The sequence below is a fragment of the Callorhinus ursinus genome, unplaced genomic scaffold (assembly GCF_003265705.2).
Source record: "Callorhinus ursinus isolate GAN/ISIS: 27379988/994484 unplaced genomic scaffold, GSC_fseal_2.0 scaffold25, whole genome shotgun sequence".
NCBI lineage: Eukaryota > Metazoa > Chordata > Mammalia > Carnivora > Otariidae > Callorhinus > Callorhinus ursinus.
This window is the reverse complement of record NW_027397087.1, coordinates 817472-840668: the sequence shown is the minus strand read 5'-3', so window position 1 is coordinate 840668 and position 23197 is coordinate 817472. Positions and strand designations below refer to the sequence as shown.

General features: G+C 39.5%; 2 protein-coding genes and 1 pseudogene across 2 annotated transcripts in view; 1 reads left to right on the top strand and 2 right to left on the bottom strand.

The window, feature by feature from the left end:
- Nucleotides 1-21721, bottom strand: part of LOC112833066 (AP-2 complex subunit alpha-1 pseudogene) — a 28256-nt pseudogene extending 6535 nt beyond the window's left edge.
- The window catches only part of AVEN (apoptosis and caspase activation inhibitor), a 173896-nt gene that overhangs the window by 98569 nt on the left and 52130 nt on the right, over nt 1-23197 (bottom strand). The window lies entirely within an intron of this gene.
- The window catches only part of CHRM5 (cholinergic receptor muscarinic 5), a 72524-nt gene continuing 67603 nt past the window's right edge, over nt 18277-23197 (top strand). Inside the window, exon 1 of the mRNA XM_025883538.2 lies at nt 18277-18493. The gene's annotated coding sequence lies outside the window, so the exon portion shown is untranslated. The remainder of the gene's footprint in view (nt 18494-23197) is intronic.

The following is a 23197-nucleotide window of genomic DNA, read 5'->3' as shown; positions in this document are numbered from 1 at the left end:
CCTTCCTGAAGGCCTCCAGGCTGGAGGGAGACGAATACCATTTAGCCTCCCGGGTTCCGCTTGCTTCATAGCATTCCATAAACAATTTAACAATTAATACTTTGACCATGTCAATCTAATACTTTGCAGCTGTTATTCTCTGAACCAAAAAGTAAATAAAGACTAAGCAAGCCTTCAAAATCCCTTCAATAGTTCCTCTTTCCTCCTCAAAGGGTCTCTCATCTCACTATTCACGAGCCCGCCCTCTTCCAGCCTAGCATACCTGTCCCCTTGAAGGCAGAAGCCATTTTGCCCAAATGGCTCCACAGATCTAGGAAACAAACTTCCTTCCCAATCATCTACCTGAATAAACACAAATTCTCAAATAGAAACTCTGCATCCATCTTCTTCAGCATGTTTTCGCTATATAATCTCAATAATTCCATAACTCCTAGGCAGTATCTCACCCACTCTTCCTGAACTCGCCTGCTCATACTGAATGTAACAGTGGACACTTGTTGAGAATTACACTACTGATTTTATGTCTATTGTGTCTCCAGTTTGCAGTGAGCATAACATTGTTCTCTAGGGTTCCAGAAGAACAAAGAGTGGAGATACAAACAAAACAAAATGACCTATAGCATTATTTATATTCTATATCCTCTCCTACTTTCTCTCAGACTCAGACCTATAGACTATTATCCCTTTTTTCTTTCATTTCAACCTCATCTTTTAAAATTCCTTCTCAACCCACCAAGCTCAACTCTCCTCTACTTTAAGAAGGTTTAAATATCCTGCAATCCATGCACACCCTTTCCATGGATTTGCTCCTCCCTCAAACTCTGCCTCTTCTCCAGCAAACTTTTTTTTAAAAGATTTTATTTATTTGAGAGAAAGAGAGAGAGAGAGAGCAGGGAGAAGAGCAGAAAGGAGAGGGTGTGCTGAGCACAGAGCCCAACACAGGGCTCGATCCCACAACCCCGAATAAATCACCACCTGAGCCGAAACCAAGAGTGAGATGCTCAGCTGACAGAGCCACTGTCAGTGGTGCCCCTCTCCAACAAACTTCTTAAAACAAGCTGCCCTACACTCCCTCCATTTTCTTCTTGCTCACTCCTCAAACACCCCCCCCCACTCTGGATTCTGCACTCTTCGCTCCACTAGAACCACCCTCACTACAGTGGCTCTTAAAATGCCAAAACTACTGGCACTTCACAGTTTTCTTCCCTACTCATTGATCACTTCCTACTTTAAACCTTTGCCTTCTTCCTTTCCACAACAAACTCTTTTCTAGTCTCCACCCTTCCCTGCCCCCAACAACCCCTCTGCACATCACTTAAATACTGACTCCTAGGAGTACCTCTCTGGGCAGGTTTCCTGGAGCAGAATACTCACTACTTCTTTTATTCTCCTCCACTTTCTAGGTACCTCTATCAGGTGTTGGTCACATAAGTGTATATCCATCCACTCCACTAGCCCGAAAGCTCCTCAAAGGCAGGAACCAAGTCTTGTTCCTCTTTGTGCCCCCACCAACCTCCCCTTGCTCTTAGCACAGTGCCCCAAACACACAGTGTTGTCCAACAGATGTTTCTAGAATGAACAATAAATCAGTAACCAAAAGTTATAACCAAAAGTTATTATAAATTATCTGTATTACAAATACATACACATGCAATATTAAGATAATTCTGTGTATATTTCCTACAAATGAAATTTAGTTTACATGTTTAACCAAATAATAAAAATTATAGTTTTTATAGTTTGTTATAGTTACCCTTACAGCATCCAGTTCATCCAGTCTCAAAAGCTATAAAAAAAAAAAAAATTACAAGGTGCTCCTTTAGCTAAAGGAGCCAGGGTGACCTCAAAAGCTAAATCCACTTCATGCTATATGACAAGCATCTCTAGCCTCCATAACGGAATTAAGGAAAATTTTATTATTTGGCTACTCCCAGATAAGAGGGAAAAGTTACCTACCTACACACCTACCCAGTTAGGGTCACCCCAGAAAAAACCAAGCAAGCAAGTAAGGTAGAAAAAAATGAATTTGAGGGTTATTTCCTAAGTTCTAGGACCATGTCTGTTAGTAAAGTATCACAAATTCAATGAATATAAGATTATGAGAAGAAACTATTTAGGAAAGATCATGATAGCACAGGAGGACAGTCTGAGAGTTAGACTTCAGAGTTAAAAAAAAAAAGATGCATCTTAAAAAAGAAATGCATCTTCACTGAGAAGGATGCCTCTGTCCTTCAGAGAAATCACTCTCAATCTATAAAACTGGATAAAACCAGTGCCAAATGGTAATTTCCTAAATACCTGCCACACACAATTCACTATTCTTCATTCAAGTAAGCACAGCTCTGGAGCTCAAAAACCCGTTCAATTTCAACTGCAAGATCTGCAGATCACCCAGGGTTTATGTGTCTGTAACAAAAGATGTATGTTAGAACCAAACTCTCTCTATCTCACCCAGCTTTTGAATTAAGAGTCTGTATCAAGGTGGCTACAGAGATAACAGCAGCTCATGAACAAGGGGGACAGAAAGATTAATATCTTCATTGAGAAAAATAAGTCAGTTGTTTTCCACATCAAAACAAGAAAAAGTTCAGGTGCCTGGGTGGCTCAATCGGTTAAGCCTTCACTCGGTTTTGGCTCAGGTCATGATCTCAGGGTCCTGAGATGGAGCCCAGCATCGGGCTCTGTGCTCAGGGAGCAGTCGGCTTGGGGTTGTCTCCCTCCCTCTTCTGCCCCTCCCCTCACCCATGCTTGCGCTGGATTGCTGGCTTGTGCTCTCTCTCTCTCTCAAATTAATAAGTAAGTAAATAAAATCTTAAAAAAAAGAAAAGTTCACTCTAGGTTTCTGGGAGTACAGGGAGCTGGAAAGAGGCAAAGTACCAAGATGACACAATATACCTTGCAACCTATTTCCTGACCTATTAGAGGACTCCTAAATGTATCCTACGTCCCCTCTCTACAGATGCTTACCTGTAACTGGCAGCCCTGCAGTACTTGCTGATTGGAGAGAAATTAGAAATTAAGTCTCATTCACCGCAATTTCAGCATTCTGAGTCAGACTCAACGCATTCAATGGCAAAAAATTACAATGAATCTCTGAAGAGATAGGAAATTGCATAAATGATGAAATAGTATTAACTCTTTAAAAAAAAAGGCTCCAGAACAGCATAAATGGAACAATCCAGCTTAAACATGCATTAGGTTTTTGTAGAACAATTCAACCTTACCTAATTTTCTCAAATGGTTGAACTAGATGTAGAAATGACACTGTCCCACTGGGGAAAACAGCACAGACAAAAATCTGTCAATCAACCAATAACTACATCTGAGTGCCTAACACGGCACTTTAGGAAGAAAGGTAGACACACGTGTGCGCGTGCACACACACACACACACACACACACACGAACACCAAGTTTGACATGACCCTTATCCACATGGAGCTCAAAAAAGGAAACAAAGCAAAACAAAACACTTCAAGGACACACACTGATTCCCAGTTATTAGTAAACAAGACTTCTCCATCTACTTAATTTAGTCTCACACACTCAACTCTGGAGATGAAGGACACCTGAATTATCAGTGCCAACATTTCTCAGTCATTGGGTTTTCGATTGGACAGTGACTACTTGTCCAAGAATCCAATATAAAACGATATTGTTAATTTTCAGATACCACAGAAGATACTTATTTATCACAGTATTTTTTGAAAAGCTTTTATTTATTTGAGAGACAGAGAGAGAGAGTCAGCATGAGCAGGGGGAGGGGCAGAGGCAGAGGGGGAAGCAGACTCGCCGCTGAGCAGGGAGCCTGATGCAGGACTCCACCCCAGGACCCCAAGACCATGACCGAGCCAAAGGCAGACCCTCAACCATGCGCAACCGACTGAGCCACCCAGGTGCCCCCTACAGTAATTTTTTTTTTTTTTAAACAGCACCTTCAGTCTCGCCTATCAGAAAATCCTATAGGATCTATGCTGATCAGCATTAGAAGTACTCTGTTAATCTTTTTGCTTTGTTAGTTTGCCTTCCTTAGTGACTGAGAGGGACTATTGAAATATACTTTGGCATAGGATTAGTTTGTTTTGTTTTTTTTTTTTAATTCTAGATAGCAATCAAATTGTGAGAAGGAAAATGTAAATGAAGGTAACTTTTTGGTTTGAGCATATAATTACATTCTTTGTTAGGAATGTAAGCAGACAAGAACCTCATTAAATATTTGGTGCCCTCTTTGCTCCTAATACTTATCAAATCTGAAGGCATAATCCACAATGTACAATGCTTAAAACCGCAGAGTGCTGCAGAGAATGATAACACCCCAGACCAAAAGGTATCTCAAATAGTTATCTGAGCTAACCTTCTGCCTCGGATGCTAAAGTAGTCATGAAAAGTGATAGCAACATCATTTTAAAGAGCATCATGAATTCCAGTTTTCTGAGAGTCAAATGAGCAATGAACTAGGAATGATAAAAGAAGGATAAGAAATATGAGGGGAGGGAAGAGAATGGAAATTAAAAATAAAAGCACCATTCTATTCAATTACACATATTACTTGCTTTTTCAAAATCAAGCACTAGTGGTTCATCTGTCTCCCAATCAGTAACTATGCTAGGTATTGCTTGGCAATCAAAGAAACAGGGGTCACCAGCTGCTACTGTCCTAAACATTTAAGGATGTAACGGAACTCACCGTAAGAGAATCTAAGAATGGCAATAAGCAACTAAAATAGTAAGAGATGTACTTCATTTATTCAGCATCTTCAAATACAAAGTATTCTCTAAAAATTAAATTTGAAGGGCACTGGCTGGCTCAGTCGGTTAAGCTTCTGCCTTCTGCTCCGATAAGCTTGGGATCCTAGGATCGAGCCCCCTGTCAGGCTCCCTGCTCAGCCGGGGGGTCTGCTTCTCCTGCTCTCCGTGCCCTTCCCCCCTACTTGTACATGTTCCCTCTCTTTCTCCCTCAAATAAAATCTTTAAAACAAAAATTAAAATTAAAATTAAATTTGAGATAACTTTAGAATAACCGATCTTTAAATTGTCATTTATTGAATATGCTACATTTAATTTAAAATGCTGTTTTCATGTTGGGCACAATGCAACCTTCTGTGGTGACCCTGATCAGTCATCATCAAGTGGCACTCTGGGGTCCGGATACCTGTGGGCTGCTTGCCACCACAGTAAAGCGCATTTCCAGTTACTGCTTCCATGTGTCTAGTTCCCGGACACTGGTTTGGTGCCATCGCTCCTCGTTGTCCTCACCAGGCTTGCTGGCCCCTACTCTTCCCTGCCCTCTTCGAATTTGCCGACCTTTTCAGGCTCCCTCTCCAGCTCCTGCCATTCCCTCGACTCGAACACCCTTCAACGCCACGCAGTCTCCCCTTTGCCAACACAGTTATCTCACCAAACTTTCTGATCTGTCCGTCTGATAGCTGAAAATAACTTCTTTCGGTTTCATTTGCATTTCCTTATAATGAGTGGGTTGAGCATCTTCTCGCAAGTTTAGGAGCCATTTGCATTTTGTTCTCTGTGAACAGGCTGCTCCTAGCCTTGGCCCATTTTCAATAAGGTTGTTAAAACTCATTATATATACTGACAATTAGTTTTCTGTAATAGGAGCTACAGTCCTCTCCACCAGCCCCACCCCGTGTGCTTGGTCATTTGTCTTTTGTCTTTGGTTACCGTGTTTGCCAGGTAAAAATTCTTAATTTTATGTAACCAAATTGAACCATCTTGTCTTTTACAGTTTCTGGGGTTTGTGAAATATTTAGAAAGATCGTCCCCCTTCTGACGTTAGAAAACAATCTGGCGTGATTTGTTCTAATGCTTTTATGGGTTTTTTAATTTTACACTAAAATTTTGGCTCACATAGACTCTATTCTGTTACACAGTATGAGGTTTGAATCCCACTTTTTTCCCCAGATTGTGACTCCATGTGTGCTAACATCACAACGAGCAAATCCATCTTTCTCCCAATGATTTGAAATGCTTCGGAGTTCTTTCCTTATGTCATGATCCCCTGGTGCTTAGGATTTCTGGCATAATGACATTCAGATAAACTAGAGTTAGAGTGATTGAGACTTAAGGCTTTACTTTACACCTTCTGCAAGGACCGAAATTTACTTTCTCTTTAAGCTCCTCAGGGCCGGTACTGGACTTATGTGACTAGCCAACAATAAGTGCTTAATGAATGTTCTCTGAATGAATACTAACCCACATTGTTAAAGATCAAGCATAGATTGAAGTTCTCTTAGTGTTTAGAGAAGAGTTGCATCACTGTTGATTAACTCCGTGTATGTCCGAACAGTTTTGCCAAACTTCCCTGTTCACCCTAGCCCTTTCTTCTTCAACAAAAGTCCTTCAGTCTAGTCAATATCTAGCAACCTCACAAGAGTCGATGAACACTTAATCACAATTCAACTAGTTACATTACAACCAGTATGGAAAATGATTTGGCAGTTTCTTAGAAAACTGCACATAAATCTACCCGATGACCCAGCATTTCTATTCCTAGGTATTTACCCAAGAGAAATGAAAACAAGTGACCACAAAAAGACTTGCACGTAAGTGTTCATAGAAGTTTTTTTCATAATCACCCCAAATTATAACTAAACTAGTATCTGTGGACTGAAGAACTGAAGAACAAATTGTGCTATATTCGTATGATAAAAAAACTCATCAGCAATAAAAAGGAATAGGCTATACATGCAACAACATAGCTAAATCTCAAAATCATTACATTATGGGGAAAAAGTCAGACATAAGAGAAGACACACCGCATAATCCTACTTGTAGGCCTTTCAAGAACAGGCAAACTAATCATGGTGACAGAAATCAAGCCATGGTTCCCTGAGGTGGGGAGAAAAGAGGACAAAAGGCCTTTCTGGAGCCATGGGGATGTTTGATAGCCACCATCTTCAAGGTGCTGGCCCTCCACCAGCAGCACCTGGGCATTGTTACAAACATAAATTCTCAAGTTCCAGTGCCAGACCTACAGAATCTGAAACTCTGGGGGTGGGCACAGCTTCCTACGCTCAGCAAGCCAGCCTGGTGTTCCTGACGCATGCTCACAGGTTGAGCACCACTATTCTATTTGTTTGGGGTGGTGACAACACAGGTGCATACAATGGTCAAGGCTCATCAACATGTTGGCTCAGGATCAGAGCATTTTATAAGTAAATTATAGCTCAATTTTTAAAAATTCAGATATAATTCTTTCAATATTATCTTTAACTCCCCCCAAAATAATAATAAAAGATTAATAAATATTATCCTTTTTTTAAAAGATTTTACTTATTTATTTGACACAGAGAGAGAGACAGCGAGAGAGGGAACACAAGCAGGGGGAGTGGGAGAGGGAGAAGCAGGCCTCCCGCGGAGCAGGGAGCCCGATACAGGGCTCGAACCCAGGACCCTGGGATCATGACCTGAGCCGAAGGCAGACGCTTAACGACTGAGCCACCCAGGCGTCCCAATAAATATTATCCTTAACCCAAATGCCTCTCCTCCTCCTGTTTTCCCCCTTGATAAATGGCAAAATAATCCACCTAGGAGCTTGAATGGGAAAGCTCCCTCTTCCACTCCTTTGCTCCATGCAGTCAATCCCCTCCTTGTCCGATTCAGTCTCTACACTGCCAGAGCTATTTCTATCAGCTCGATGTCTTCTTGCTGCTTTTATCTATCTCAAGCATAAAGTCTACGCTCCCTAGCAGGGCACCAAAAACCTTGGCAACCTGGTCTCAGCCCAATGCATCCAACCTGATCTCAAGCCCCTTGGACCTTACACTGCCCCAACATCAGCAGAGTCAGGATACTGTGAACATGCCGAGTGTGTTCTTGCCTCCAAGCCTTTGTTCAAGCTGCTTCTGATCTCTCAGATGCCATCTCTCCCACCTTCCCTGCCCGGTGTCATCCTAGCTACCCACTCAAATCCAGCTGCAATACCACCTCTTTTGTAAAAGTTCGCTGTCATCACACCCAGGCAGCAATAATTGCTCCTTCTCTGTGCTTACATTTTTCCTACTTCGGAGAATGTCTATCTACGTGTGCCTCTCTTTTTTTAATGCGCGATTCATAAGTCTCTTCATTTTTAGGTAATCTCTTCATATCACTCCCCACTTACGGCCTTCTATTAGGTCCTGATGACCTACCAGATGAGGTTCAAATTCCTTAGCAGGAAGTCCAGTACAAGCCTATCTTCAGGCCCCTGGAGAGTCCTGTTGAATTAGGTGCCCTTAGGGAAGTCCTTTAACCCTTCAGAGCCCCAATTTCCTAATTATAAAATGAGAGAACTTGGTCAGATATAGAGGTTTCCTTTAGCAATAAAATATTCACAGACAAAAACAGAATCCCAGACACCGAACAAATACATGGACTTTTTCAACATGACCAGAGAGGAGAGTGACTTTTGATATTCAATTATAAGGGTAAACAAAATCAATCAATAGATGGAATCTTCTATGTCACTACAGCGAACATGACGTTGAATTTTCAAATCCTGAAAACAGCAGCTCATAATGGAACTGCTGACACAACCTCCCTGTAGTAGCAAATGCACGACCATAATCAGGTTGTTATGGCAACTAGAACACTTGGGTTAAAGAGAGGAAGAGAGAATCTGTGTGTGTGTGGCAGATTTTTCTTAACACTCCCATTAGAAATATTTTTAATGTTTTACATATGATCTAAAACTATATTCTTCACTTAGCACACAACAAGCCTCTTGTTAATGTTTTGGGATAAATAAAAAAAATAAAATGAGCTTCGTAAAATTGGCTCAGGGGGGAGAGGGGAGGTCAAAGAGCATCTAGCCAAAGTCTACCCCCAACTCAGCTTAACATACCTCCTCTAAGAAAGCCACCCTGATCTCTCCCAGTGAAATTAGCTATTTCCTCCCACGTGGAAGCCCCATTTTACCTCTTCTTCTAGAACAGCTTTAATACCTATCACACTAAGGGCAACACTGTTCATTTATATGCTTGTCTCCCTCACTCCATGTCAGCTGCTTGGGAACAGAGTTTATCCTTAGTTACCTTTATACATCCAGTGCCTAGAACAATGCAGGTATTTTAGGTGTTAAACTGTTCAACTGAGGACTAAGAGTCAACTCTATGAAATTATAAATATGAAATCTTTCTGCGGGAACAATATAATTATTTTTTGCCTTATCAACTGTATTTCTTGTAAAACATAGTTCGTTTTTCTTATTATTCAGAAGAATTTCTCCTAGGATAGAAATTGAGAATTCAGTGGCATGTGTCATGGAAAGAACCAGAGGCTGGGAATCAGAATCCAGGGGTCCTACTCTTCAACACACCTCTTGTTAACCAGTCACAACATCTGCAGCCTCTCCGGTGCTCAGGATTCTCACCTAGAGAATGAGGTGCCAGGACCATTTAAGAGCCCCTCCTGCCTATGAGCCAGTGTAACCAATACATTTTTTAAAGCTTTAAAGGAATTTGAACATGTCAAAACCCATTCATGGGAGGTTCTAAGGAAAGGGTTCTCAAGCAGGTTTGGGGAAAAGGTTGAGGAGTACATGATATTCATTCCTAGAGTGGCTTTTTCCAACCACACCACACACAGGGAGGTTAATTTATCAGTTTCTTTCCTACCTCCCTGGAATACCTACAAGGAGAGAATTTATTTTCTAAGATTTTATTGATTTATTTGTCAGAGAGAGAGAGCACAAGCAGGGGAGTGGCAGGCAGAGGGAGAAGCAGGCTCCCTTCTGAGCAAGGAGCCTGACATGGGGCTCCGTCCCAGGACCCCAAGATCATGACCCAACCCAAAGGCAGATGCTTAACCAACTGAGCCACCCACACGTCCCGAGAATTTATGATGAGTATGTGCTGCATGTAAATAGCACAGACAAAAAAATTATAATAATAAACAACAAAGTGAGGTTAAAAACCATCATGTGAAATGCAGAAAAAGATCTCTTTACAAAGATAACACTTAAGAGCAATGTGCTATGGTGAGCGCTGTGAATTGTGCAAGACTGATGAATCACAGGCCTGTCCCCTGAAACAATACATTATATGTTAATTAAAAAAAAGAGTATTTTGATTTTCACATATAAAGACTATATTCTTTCACATGCCTCAAGTTTTTGAGAGGGTAAAAAGTACCAGATCCGCAGCTCATCCTATTCAATATCCTCTCTCTTGATCTTCCCTTTCCCGAAGATGTTCCTCATCTGGCTTCCCCAATTTCAGCAAATGGCATCTCCATCCACTTACTCAACCAGACCACTCAACCTCCTACTCAAACCAGACTTTTGAGAGTCATTTTCAACCCTTCACTCTCCATCATACCCAGACACCCAATTCATCGGCAAGTTCTATCTTTTACACCTCCAAAATATTCCTCTCATTCTGTCCACTTCTCTCCTTTTCTACTGTTACTACCTTAGTCTAAGGTTAGGGACTGAATATTTGTGTGCCACCAAAATTCTTATGTTGACTCTCTAACCCCCAGAGTGTGATGACATTAGGAGCTAAGGCCTGGGGTGGGGAGTGGTAATTAGGTTTGGTTGAGGTTAGAGCAGTGGAGCCCCCGGAAGAAACGTGAGCCTCCTCTCTCTGCTATGCGAGGACACAGCAAGAAGGCCGCTGTCTGCAAGCCAGGAAGAGAGCCCTCACCAAAACCTGGCCATGCTGGCACCCTGATCTCAGACTTCCCAGCCTCTGGGACTAGGAGGAACAAAGGCCTATTGTTTAAGCCACACAGTCTATGGTATTTTGGTAGAGCAGCTGGAGCTAAGATAACAACCATCACATTTTGCCCATTACAACAATCTCCTTACTGCTCTACGAATTTCTTAGTGTCTTACCATGCCATACAGGACTCAAGAGAGAGCTTCTAAAAACATAGCAAATCAGGGCATGCCCCTGTTTTTTAAAACCTTTAACTTTTCCCTTATCTTTCTGCATGTCATCACATAGTTACGATTGAGATTATTTGCACTTATTCATGCCCACACTAGAATGCATCTACCATTTCTTACTCATAGAGCTCTACCCTAGAATTTATCCCAAGAAGCTTTTATATATTACTACCCAATCCTGGGGCCCTTCTTTTACCTCTGTCTTTCAAATAATTTACAAAAACATTAAATGAAAACTGCCTCAACTCCTGGAGTATGCCCAAAGTTCCTCCATCCTAAGAACTGATGTCTATTCCTACAGTTCTCTTGCTGGCTAAAACAAATAACCTGCTCACATAAAGGTCCCCAAGATTATTTATATGTTCAGCTATTTATTAAGGCTTTTAAACTAGAATTTAAGGTATAAACTTTGTCAAAATGTATTTTTAAATCTAAAATATAACTCCCACTTGTTTCTAGTCACCCATATATTCATTTCTAAAACCAAGCTACCTTTTCTTCAGTAATTGTTCACCTAAGTACCCAAGTATTCCACACTTTTAAAAAATAGATCTGCCATCCAGAAGGTCACTAATCTATCATGTTCAGAATTCCCTCTGGAGGGGTGCCTGGGTGGCTCAGTTGTTGGGCTTCTGCCTTCGGCTCAGGTCGTGATCCCAGGGTCCTGGGATCGAGCCCCACATAGGGCTCCCTGCTCAGCGGGAAGCCTGCTTCTCCCTCTCCCACTCCTCCTGCTTGTGTTCCTTCTCTCGCTGTGTCTCTCTCTGTCAGATACATAAATAAAATCTTAAAAAAAAAAAAAGAATTCCCTCTGGAACTTTCCTTACCGATAAAAGGCTAACAAATTGCCAGGCTTTTATTTTGTTTAATGCTTCTCCAATTTCACCCTTAACTTTTAAAAACTCACAATTGCTATTTAGTTCAAACTACCCACATAAAAATTCTTATGAAATAGTGTAACCGTGAAGCGGATAATGACTGAATCAAAATTTGGGTCTTCCGGATATGGAACAGAGAGCATTAAAGAAAGAACCACCCCAAACAGTTACACTGTTTTGTGTGAAAAAGAAAAATAGCACTAAAACTTATTGTGTAAAATGGGTAGTTGGACTACATTATTTCTGAAGTCCCTTCCGGTGCTAAAATTAAATTAAGTTCCATAATAATAATAGTGACCACTGCTGACCCTTTCCAACCACAGCACACACAGGGCACTTGCCCTCAAAGTCCCAGGCACTGTGCTAGGAGCTTTTCACGGATCATGCACAGTACATCTAGAAGCATGTTACCATGAGACACTTCTCTATTTCAACTCCCTCAAATACGAGGGATGCAAATGGGACACAAACCCTTCCTAAAAAAATGTCTCTGGTATAAAGGAAAATGGATATGGAAGGCTCTAAGTTCTGGAGCTTTGTTTTGTTCCCTGGGATTGGGAGAAGCTGACTCCTGTATGACCTGGTTCCCTAAAGATCAGATGCCTAGAGCTGCTGAGAAGGACATCAAAAAACAAAAATCAGAGCCCACCCAACTAGTCCTGCCGGCCCATGGAACGGCTCCTTGCCCGACTGATGAAGACACGCCATCAGGGTTCCTCCAGAAAGAGGGGGTGCTCTCCGTAGAGATGAAGAGTTCAAGAGCATTAGTAGCACTCTGACAGACCTGGAAATCTGAAGGGCCCTGGTAAGAGGGATCTAAAAGTACAGGATGTGGCCATGTGGCCACACTTCCGTGTCCCCACTAGGCTGCAGGGTTCTCAGGGGCATAGATCTTACCATTTTTTTTTAATCTACCCTGAGGGCATAGCATAGTCTAGGACCCAGAACATAAGAAGCACTTCATAAATATTTAAGGGGAACTATCAGTAACTCATCTCGCCGGGGACATATTTATTCCACTTACTGGGGTGTACCTATACAGTCCGAGCTTTCTAAAGTGAGGTCTGGAGACCTCTAGTGGTTGTCTACAGCTCACCCGGAGAAGTCAAAATCTGAAGGGTGGAGGGAAAAGGGCCAAACACCAGGACGCAGGTTAAGTCCTGAGGCGGGTGAGACGAGGGAGTGAGTGCTATGATGGAGCAATGAACTAAAGAAGTTTAAAAATGAGACATTTTTAAAAGTACAAATAAGATAAAAACGAAATCGGTCTATCTATCTGAAGAAAGCAATGGTTTCCTAATAATCAATTTTATCCCAGAGTACCAGTAAATCTGGTTCGTATCCCCTCAGCATCAAATGAAGCTTTTAATTTTTTTAGCTAAATATAAATGACTAGTACTCTAAAGCATATTGTTACTTGAGGGACTATAAGAGAATAAATTGAACCACTTCGGAGAGAAAAAAAGAAACCCACCCCTTTATAAATTCTTAGCACAGAAGAGAAGAAGAAAGCATTCATTCTATACTACACGCAGTATCTTTTTGTTAAAGACAGTCAACTCTTAGGGTCATCCGCCGGTCATCTGGTATCTCTGAAACTGCAGATCTCATTTTGGTAGAATGTTGGTGATGCCAGAGAGCCAGCACTCTTTCAAACTTCTCCTGGGAGTCTCACACTGACAGGGAAAATCTCCATCATCTTTTTTCTCAGTAAACAATCGCTCTGGATTCTGGGCTCTGGAACCACCTTCCCTGGATTCGTATCACAGGTCAATGTTTTACTAATTAAGTCAGCTCAAGTTACTTAAGTTCTTCACATTTGTTTCCTCCTTTGTAAAACAGAAGTAACGGTCTGCATCAAAGCTGTGAAAGTAGATGTGCTGTACATTCCAAGAACCTAGTAGTGTCATGTACCTAGCAAGGAATCAGGAAGTATTTGTTAGATATCACAATTAAAGGGCTAAAATGATCTAGAATGACCCATATAAACCAACAAGGATTCGATGTCTCTAACAAAGGCAACAAGAAAATATTTTAGAAAGAGTTTGCATGATTCTACAATACTCTCTTAAAGTAAAACTTTTTTCTTGTATTATTAACTGAAAATAATCACACTCAGTTGAGATTATGAATATTTAAACTGCCCTAAAGATAGGTAGTTACTACAGAAGAAGTCTTTAACCACAAATCCTACTCACTTAAGAACTGGAGAACATAAAGAGGGAACTATTTTCTATTTTTCTTTATAAAAGCTGTTACGATTTTGCAAACCCTCAAAGACAACTGTGAGCATACTTCTGGGTGTGGACAAAACATTCGTGCAAGGATGAACTTTGAGGGGGGAAATTATCATTAATCTTATTATACATTAAGTACTTGAAAAATCTATGAAGTCTATGAAACTTCTAAGTTGTCTGCTCAACTTTATAATGGAAACAGGAGTTTAGATCAAATAGGAGAATAAAGACAGGTACAAAAATGGGAGATGGGAGTTGAGACACCTGAACAAAAGAAAACTGCTTTATTATATGCATCAGAGAGAATATAAAGTTCATTTCCCTGAGACACTCACTCCTTTCCCTCATATGGGAAGGGAGGGCGGGGAAGGATAAGCCATCTGCCTAACCAGCTACTTGACCAATTAGATCTCTGAATAATATTATTCACAGAGATGACTCCATGCTTTTGGAGAAAAATGATTCGCACAATGGCTGAAGTGCACCTATTCTTTTTGGTTGGAACTTTACAGGGTCACTGCTTGAGTCGATGTCTTTCTATTATTTCAGTTTATAGTTAGTGCTGGGAGATAATGATTTGAAATAAAGTGAGGGCTTATACCCCAAATACACATATAATCACTATCACTCTACTATCACTAGAACTATCACTCTAGTTCCCTCTATAGCCACTCTGTCACCAACTATACAATGTTCTATAGTAGAAACTGCACATTTGCAAAATGCCCACCTAATGCTAATGTTGCATTACAAATGATGGAGGGGAAAAATTACAGAGATAACTTAGAAAGGAAAAAAGAAGCCTTTTTCCATTCAGTTTATCTGTATGCAATGGTCATAGTCAAGAACTCTTCACCAAACTTTCAATAAAGCACTTATGTAGGTAATAAAACACAAATAACCTTGTTCAGCAAGATTTAAGAAAGGACAGGCTTTTTTAAAGGGATAGTTTCAGGGGCGCCTAGGGGGCTCAGTCAGTTAAGCGTCTGCCTTCGGCTCAGGTCATGATCTGGGGTCCTGGGATCGAGCCCTGCGTCAGGCTCTCCCGCTCGATGGAGAGCCTGCTTCTCCCTCTGCCCCTCACCCCGCTTATTGCGCTTGCTCTCTCTCTCTAATAAATAAAATCTTTTAAAAAATAAAAATAAAGGGATAATTTGAGAACATAAGAAAGAGCTACACAAAGCTACCAAACAATCATGTGATAACATGACATACAGCAGGAGACTGAGCCAGGGATGTACCTTCTACAAACACCTTTGGAGAGCAGTATTCTAAAGCCCTCCATAAAACTGCGAGCATGGTCCTCAGCAGTGCCTTTGAACCTAGGTATAATTTCCAGCTACACCTTTTCAATGGCTCCCCATATTCCACCTTCCCGTTCATAATCATCTAGCCAACTTAAAAGATGGAGAAAGAAAAAAAGGGGTGGGATCAGAGAGAAACCGAGACTCTGAATGAGAATCAATTTCTGTGGGGGACAGTGGAACACACAGTTATTTCAGGACCTCATATTACTACATCCCTGGAAGAGTCAAGTAGACAGCCAAATGCTCTGCTTTTTTGGGAAAGAGCTGAGTGTTCCAATCATATAGGAAGATAAAAATTCAGAGGAAAGGAAAAACCTGATATTAATGGAAAAATTATAAAATAATTTCTATAATTACATGTAATTATATAATATTGCAGTCATTGGACCCATTTGATTTTTACTTCTCTCTCTTTCGATCTTCACAGACCACTAAGTCACATTCACATGTGGAAACATGGCCTAGTAATCAATGGTTTGAAACTTGGAGCATTTATTATAACAATGCTCTTGTGTTTGAGAAGGTAAATAAGCAAGATGGCCTTTTTCAGCAATAAAGTAGAACGAGGGGCGCCTGGGTGGCTCAGTCATCGAGCATCTGCCTTCGGCTCAGGTCACGATCCCAGCATCCTGGGATCAAGCCCCGCATCGGGCTCCCTGCTTCTCCCTCTCCCACTCCCCCTACTTGTGTTCCCTCTCTCGCTGTGTCTCTCTCTGTCAAATAAGTAAATAAAAAATCTTTTAAAAAATAAATAAATAAAGTAGAACGGACCCTGGAATGTATTTGAATTTGCCCAGCCCAAAAGGTAGCCTCAATAGCTTGGGGACAGAATTTTGAACTACATACCCCAGGGCAAGTCATGAAAAACTTGCACAGAGCAATGAACCTAGCCAATCGTAACCGCATAAACTTATATTCCTTTTCAGTTATCATTATCATGTATAATGTTAAGTGGGAAAACGCTCAAGAAAATATTCTAGAGATATGTTCTCTTACATAGATATTCATATTATAAGTGTGTATAGACTACTCTAAACTAAATTTTACTTCGCCATATGTGATCATCTAAGTTAGTGTTTGAAATTCTAATGCCTAATAACTAAATGTAATATATGGATCTATATGAATCTATTTGTCTAGATTCTATCTCAAAAAAAACCTAGGTCAAGAGATAGTTTCTGAGGCATGAGAAATCTGAAACAGGCTGGATACCATAGGACCCCAAAGAATTATTAACAACACCCAAATTAACTACTGTTTATTATAATTATTGTTAGGTGTGATAATGGCACAGTGGCCATGGGAGAAGGTGTCCATACGTGCTAACATATGCAGGGGTGGATGAGATTTGCTCTAAAATATCTCAGCTAAGAAAAAAAAAGAAAGCTGGGCGCCCGGGTGGCTCGGTCAGTTAAGCGTCTGCCTTCGGCTCAGGTCCTAATCCCAGGGGCCTGGGATCGAGCCCCACATCGGGTTCCCTGCTCCGCGGGAAGCCTGCTTCTCCCTCTCCCACTCCCCCTGCTTGTGTTCCCTCTCTCGCTGTCTCTCTGTCAAATACATAAATAAAATCTTTTAAAAAAAGAAAAAGAAAAAGAAAAAAAAGTTAAATGAAGCAAATGCGGCAAGCGTCTTGGTAATTATTGAATCTGGGTAACAGGTTTATGGAAGTTCATGCGTTACTTTTTCATAGTTTTGTATAAGTTTGAAGCTTTTCATAATTTTTAAAAACCTTTAAAAAGCATATATTGTCCAGAAATACCCCTAAAAGGGCTCTGTGAAAAGATAGGAAAAGGAAAAAAATCTTGCATTACTTAAAAAATGAAGTAAAAAAATTATAAAATTGACATTTTTAGATCTTTTATACAGTTACCCAAAATTCCATCTAATACTTTTAAATAAAGACCCTGCTAAAATCTTATACTAAATGATGACTCATAATGTTCTCTTCCAAAGCAACAAAATGCATGTGCCCAAAAGACATTTAAAAACAGGTGTGCCTTTCACAAAAAGCAGCCTTTTCCCTGCTATAAATTTTTAAAAACTCACAATATATTTTTCTATCTTGAAGGCTTTTTAAAAATTATTTTCCTTCTTTAGAGAAAACTTTGAGAAACCATCTCAGCAGAATTTCTGCAAATAATGCAAAGGTAAAATACAGTGTGCTTTCTCCCAGCCAAAAGGACGAACAGGAAAAAAAAAAAATGAACGTTTTCAAGAGCATTTTGGAACCTTATTCCAGCCTCCTCTTTGCTCAGCTCTTTTTCTCTTCCCCCAAAATCATCACCTGTCTGTCAAAACAACTCTTGCCCCTTCTACCTGATCACATTCCAAAGCTGCAGCTTTTCCTGGATTCACTTCACAATCGCAAGCCTCACAGAGAGCACCTATCAGACTGAATATGATCGTCTGCTCCTTCCTTTTTCCCTTTCAGGGCATACTGCTGTCCATCAGGAGAAGTAATTAATGGGTTTATTATGTATGAAAGCGTCATCCCATCAGTTTGCTTTCTGGTTTGAATAGCTCATATCAGCTCTTCATTCATGCCAAGTATGCTCCCTGTCCGGAGAGATGATAAAGCCGCACCTCCTTTGGATTTTTCCCTCACTATTCACAACCCAGTGTACCAGAACTATGTGCTGCAGAGGCACAAGGAAGACAGAAGAAACCCCCTCGTCCTCTACAAAAAGGAAGCCAAAGGACTGAAAAGTTGGTAAAGACAGGCACAAGGAAAGCAAGAGAAGATCTGGGCTTCGGGTTGGAATAATTTTTTAAAGCAACTTGATTTGGGGGCATGTGTCATTCTGAAATATGGACAGCAGAACTTTTCCGGAAGGTAAAACCATCTATGCAAAGGGCCCGGATTCTTCATTGCTGAAACATTCAATGAATTTTTAATAAGTTCTGCACACTCAAGTTGTCTGTGGTCAGATCAACTGCTGTTATTGGATAAAGAAAGGCAAAATTCACCCTCTAGCTCTATAATCCTATCCAAATGGAATCATTTGTCTATTGCGTGCTGTCTTAACTAATGCTACAGGATTACCAGGAATACAGCTAGAGAGACGCTGCAAGAAATCCAACACAGTGGTGAACGAACACCCGCAAGGAAAGTAGAGAAGGCATTTCAGGTACCGGAGCTTACTGTTTCCAGCCAGAATTAGATTACTGAGCTTCAAACACCCCACTGCCAGGTAAGATTTAATTTTACAACATTCTCTATATCCCGACTACTGAAACTAAACCTGCTGATGCTGTGAATGAGCCAGTAGATTTGAATTTCATGTGATCCTCCCTTAAGCTTTATGCAGATTTATGCCTTCTGAGGTAAACACTTGTTTTTACTTATGCTGCATAAACTACTCATTCATAACTATATAAAAACAGCCCCAGAGTCTCATTCATTTTTCACTGGCTATGTCCCATCTTTGTCTTCATTTTTAAAATCCCAATTTTGTTTTCTTTAATAGCTTGGGGGAAAAAAAAAATGCGTGAAGAGAGCCCTGAACCAGGCACAAGAACCATTCACACATCTTGTATACCAAACATTCAGATGTGATTTGTTTCCCCGGGGCCCCTGGTAAAACAAAGAATTAATGCATTTTTAATATTTCTATTAATGCCAGAGAATAAAGCTCAATAACTGATTTTTATCATTACAAAACAAGAAAAGCGGTGATGTCACTCTCATTCACACTAAAGAAGAGCAATCTCTGGCAAACTAAGGTATAGCACCCCAGTAGAACGGGATTAATTTACCGTCACAGTACTGGGCATATTGTTGTAACAGACTAAATAAGGACATTTTTCTGATTTAACAACAGAACAAAAAGATGTCTGGTATCTTAATACCTCAAAAGCTTTAACTCAGATCAAAGGTCCAAAGAGAAAATGTAAAGAACTACTGGGACCAAAGAATTTTTAAAGGGTACAAGTGCCTTTTAGAAATTCCCAAGAAATCACTCCATAATGAGACATCAAGAGAGACTGTCTTACATATTAAAAAAAAAAAAAAACAGAAAAGATAGAACTTTAATTCCCTACATAGATTTTTAGCCAAAATTCAACTATATTAGTTTGCATATAAATTCAATAGGAAAAGTTCAAAGCTTAATCTTTTCACAAAGAAGCCCTAAAATAAATAATAAATTGCTAATATCTTAGAAGACAAGAGATAAAGGAAACAATAAAAGCAAATCACACTTAACAATAGAGATGATCTGATAATACAAGGAAAGTTATCAGAAGTAATTATTCAGTACCTGTCTAAAAAAACAATCAAGTTTGAAATTCTTCTCTTCCATTTCCCTAAATCCTTTCCTTTTTTCAAAGCCTAACAGTTAATTACATGATCTCTTCACTCTTTTCAAAACAGTTCATAAAGAACCTTAAGTATCATCTTTTGCATCTGAATTCATTACAGAAATTTACTTATCATTTTCCATTACCAAAGGAAAGCAGCAACTTACATACAAGCAGTGATGGCATGATGTACCAATTTGTTTCAGAGAAAAATCTTTATTTCAAAATTTCAAAATACTTCCTTTGTATACCAGCCCTAACAAACAAGTATTGTTTTTTACCTACATCCGGACTTACCTGAACCCTTAAGGATTCTTTTCATCTTTTCTCTTCTTATTATGATATCCTATATTTGATAAACTGACATGCTTTGAAAATAGGCCTATATTTATAAGTGAAAAATATCACTATTTCAACTCAATAATTAAGGAGGCTTTTTTAAATTAACTTGGGCAAAACATGAAATTCACAATAGTATGCTCAAACAATTTGCTTCCAATAAATAGAACTGAAGGGGGCATAAAATTATACTCATGAAGTCTGGATTTTATTTACTCACTGGAATGTACGCCAGTTTGAGGACTCTGCTTCTATGACTTCCGATGACAATGATGGACAAACAGATACTATCCTCCAACCAAGGCCTTTGTCAGCATCAGTCCTCATTTCTTTTTCTTTCCTATCCAAATCAAGGTTTTTTTCTCTATAATAGTGCATTCTGAATAATAATAACTGAGGTTTAAATAACACTTTCAAAAAAAAATTCTACAGCAATTTGGAATAACCTACATTTTCCTCTTCATTTTAGTGAAAAAAGTGAAGAAAAAACATTAACTACTTTTTAACACATCACTTGTTAATGATGTGTTAAAATGCTGAAAAGTGCTTCAAAGTCAGCAGCTCATAAGTACAAATGGATAAGGAATTTTATGCTTATACCTGAAGATTTGGTTTATTTAGGGGAGTTTTTCCCTTGTGTTGATAGATTTAACAATGAAAGAGATTTTGAACATTCTTGGGAAGTATTCAGTGATTGCTTAATTATTTCTGTAATTTAGAATGTATTTCATGCCCACATATTATATAAAAGTATTATATTATAAAAGTAACATAATTGTGTAATATTGGATTCTGTCACAGAAATGGAGCAAATATTTAAGCTACCATATCCTTACAATGACGTCTATTACTATATCCACAGATTTTGCTCACTTCAAATCATTAAAAGTTATAAACTTTTGGCTTAAACCATGAGAAAATAAAAGTAGTTATACAGGTCAAAATAAAGTATATCCATGTAGTGTCTTTGTTGACCTTTTTTAGACTAGCATGTCATCTTTGCCTGACATAACAAGCAACATAATTTTGCATATAAAATTAGAAATATACCTAAGATTCATTATTAAGTGTTAACACTTAACTTAAAGGGACTGGCAGTACATAATATTTTTAACTCACTTAAAAAAAGTACTGATACCTGCATTATTATAACTCTCAAATTTTGACTTAGAATTTTTGAAAGAATTTCTCTCATTCCAGTATAATGGTAAAGTTTTTCAAGCTTAAGTCAAAAGGCTTTTTCAACTAGCCAGTATATTTGTTCCTCATCATGGTTAATTTCCTTTATAAAATGATCAAATTTGAAGGATGATGGTTCATCATGGAGGTTCATCTCCTCTCCAGCTTCTTCCTGCTGAGAGAGAATAGTCTTTGGTTTGTGACATCACAGTCTGTAGCTGGGGAAGTGGCTGTGATACCAAACAGATGATTATATCCTTTCAGTGTGAACCAGCTACAAAAGAGACAGGAGCACTGTCATTTCAAGTCATGTCACAGAGACACTAAAGAGACGCACGACAGGAACCAAATTAGAGAAGGATGCTTTCATTGCATTTGTCACTTTTACAGCACCAACTATTAAAGATAAAAGTGCCATTTCACAGCTTACTTAATAATTTAAAAGAGGGAGTAAACATCGTGTTAATAAAACTCACAGATGATAAAATGGAAGGAAAGAAAGGACCAGAAAGCAACCAGACAGTAATGGAAAAGGAACGTAGAGAAGAATCTATGCAAAATTTCACCCTGGCCCCCAGAGAAATACTGCTACTCCTCTCAAAATGGATATGAAGTGCTCCAAATTAGAAAAGGACTCTTAAGTTATACAGTGACCCCATGACATAAATTAATTAGTGTATAGCATATAAACCAGTATAACGTGGGGGCAGGGAGGGGGTTGGTGAACATCCTTTTAAGAAAAACAATTCATAAAATAAAAGGAATATCTCTTTAATAAGCAGAATTATGGTGTTCTATCAAAGTCTTCAAAAATTTGCAAAAATAAAAATAAATTGGAACTTAGGGCCCAACAAACATGACAGTACGAGAGTTCCTCTTGCCAACACACATACATAGATGGACCATCTCTCCTCTACCTCTTAGGCAGCTCTAGCTGCAAAGGACGAAGCAAAACCACCAATCCTTCTGCACTGAACACATGTGTAGTTTATCCCTTGATGAGGTGCAAGAGCCCCAATGCAAAATAGCAGCCATTTGTGTCTTAGCCTCCTAGAGTCAGAGCCTATATAAAGATATTTTTTAAATAACAACTCCATGAATAACTAGAAGCCAAACTGACATTTGTTATCTACAGTTACAGTCTGCTTCAAACAATGGTGTATTAGAGAATTATTAAAGCATTTAGCCAGTCCTATATACTGGCTAATGACTACCAGTTGATTGTCAGCAACTGTTTGAAGATCCTGCCATCCTCCATGTCTCACATGGCATTGGAGGCATTAGTAAAATAACTCAAGAATCCAGATCAATCAGAAAACATTCCCACTTTTATAGACCTAAGGCTTGAGGTTACACCGTTGTCATCAGAATACATACGCCTTCCTATTTACTGCTTATCACTATACACATGTTGCACTGAATCATGTGCTCTTTGAGTAGCAAAAGTCAGTTCCCAATTCGATTACCCCAATAAAAATGTTTAGCTGTTAATAGAATTTTCTTGCTATAATCGCCTAAATATGCTGATTGGTGTATAATCGAAATCTATCAGGCTTAGTACATGACATGGTTCTACTCTACGCCTTCATCAACTGCACGTCTTCCTTCCTACGTGTTGCAGGGACACAGGCCTCTGCATGTAGTAATTGTGGGTAATTTGTGGTGATAGCTACACAAAGCTTTGTCTAGGAACTTTCACAGCACTTCTGATAACACTTTTTTTTTTTAAGAGAGGGTGGTGGGAAGGGGCAGAGGGAGAGGGAGAATCTTAAGCAAGATCCACGCCCAGCACGGAGCCCAACCTCATGACCCTGAGATCATGACCTGAGCCAAAATCAAGAGTTGGACGCTTAACCAACTGAGCCACCCAGGTGCCCCCTGATAATACATCTTTTAATAACGCCTTGTTCAATTGTACTGAAAATCTATTTATATACTTATCTTGCCTACTAAAGTCTGCATCCAAGAGTGAGGAGCACATATCATTCATTCTTTATTTCCAAGTACAGGACTAGTTATTCAGTAGCTATGTTAATGAATATGAAAATGTATCTTAAGACATTCTAAAGTACAAGCTC